Below are 1,425 nucleotides of genomic sequence, written 5' to 3'. Positions count from 1 at the left end.
GCACCTGGGTGGCTCAGCAAGCTAAGCAGCCAACTCCTGGTTTCAGCTCAGGTCATGATCTCACAGTTTCATGAGTTTGAACCCCGTTTCTGGCTCTTGCTGGCAGTACAGAGCCTGCTTGGGATTCTCTCTCTCCCTCTCTCTTTCTCTGCCCCTCCCCTGCTCACACTGTCTCTCTCAAAATAAATAAATAAACTTAAAAAAATTTTTTAAAAATTCTTCAATAAGCATGGTGCTCTCTCATCTCGTATCACTAAACTGGTTACCTACAGAAAATGGAATGACCCTTCTGGAGTCTGTTGTAGCCTCACCTAGCTGTCCAAGAGAAAGAAAATGCTCCGCACAAAGGAATGTTCACCTGTTTCCTGGGACCACTCCCAGGCCTGAAGTGCCTGGTGAAAACTGGGATCGTTAATTAGGACCATCAGCAAAACGATAATAATCTGCACTTGTTGAGTGCCTTTGATGTGACAGCGCTTTTAATGTACATTGTTTTTTCCTTTTGTAGGCTCAGAACTACCTTATACGGCAGTATCATCATGGCTTCTTTATATGAGGAAGCTGAGCTCGGAGGTAAGTAACTTGCCCAAGGATTCCAGTGTCAGTAAGTCTCAGAGCCAGAATTCAGTCAGGGCTGTCTCATTCCAGTGCCTTTGTTCTCCGGATTTCAACACGTTGTCTCTCTCAGGACTTCCCATACATGCCAGCTGGGAATGAAGTAGACACTGGGAAAATCTGCCTGAGTGGACTTAGGCAATAGTGAGTCTCTCCTAGGAACAGAATGTCGGGAAAATGAGACTATCCATCTCCATCATCCTTGCTCACAAATAAATCCCTTTTGTGAGCCCACTGCCTAGGTGAGGATAAGAAATATGAGTTTTTGAAAAGTTTTAAAGGCAGGTGAAAGACTTCTCCTTCAAAATCTGTGCTTGCCAATACCCACTCAGCAGCGAGCTCCGAAGGCCGGGGAATGCCCCTTCGGCCGGTGAGCAGTGCTGCTGCAAACAGCTGTTCATTATCACAGTGCCACAGCATCGTCAAGTGTCTGCAGTATTAAAGTAAATCCTTGCCTCTCTGACCCCTGCCAGATCCAGTCATCCAAGAGATGGCTCCTGAGATACATCTCAACAAGCTGCGTGAAAAACAAGAACTTGATAGTCCAGCTGTTACCAAATGGGAAACTTCCTATTATTCCAAGGTGTGTTATGCTAAATGACCAATCATTTTTTATTGATTCTCAGTGCTATTTGTCAGGATGTCCTGAGTACATAATCCTCACTGATCTTGTGGTCCTTGGAAATGACAGCTAAAGCCAGCAGCTGGCTTAGTGGAAGGGTGAGATTAAGATAGCAGTGTCTCTTCTGCTGCATTATTCATATAAGGAAGCCCATTCACTAATGGCCATGCAGGACTCCTATTAACTCT

General features: G+C 45.1%; 1 long non-coding RNA gene across 1 annotated transcript; it reads left to right on the top strand.

The window, feature by feature from the left end:
* Positions 1-512: 512 nt before the first annotated feature.
* Positions 513-1,198, top strand: LOC128311693 (uncharacterized). Its single transcript, XR_008290189.1, has 2 exons — positions 513-573; positions 1,089-1,198. It is a non-coding gene; the product is annotated as an uncharacterized LOC128311693 (long non-coding RNA).
* The last annotated feature ends 227 nt before the right edge of the window (positions 1,199-1,425 follow it).

The sequence above is a fragment of the Acinonyx jubatus genome, chromosome D1 (genome assembly GCF_027475565.1).
Source record: "Acinonyx jubatus isolate Ajub_Pintada_27869175 chromosome D1, VMU_Ajub_asm_v1.0, whole genome shotgun sequence".
NCBI lineage: Eukaryota > Metazoa > Chordata > Mammalia > Carnivora > Felidae > Acinonyx > Acinonyx jubatus.
Note: the sequence above shows the minus strand (reverse complement) of the source record. Positions and strands in the feature narration are given on the sequence as shown.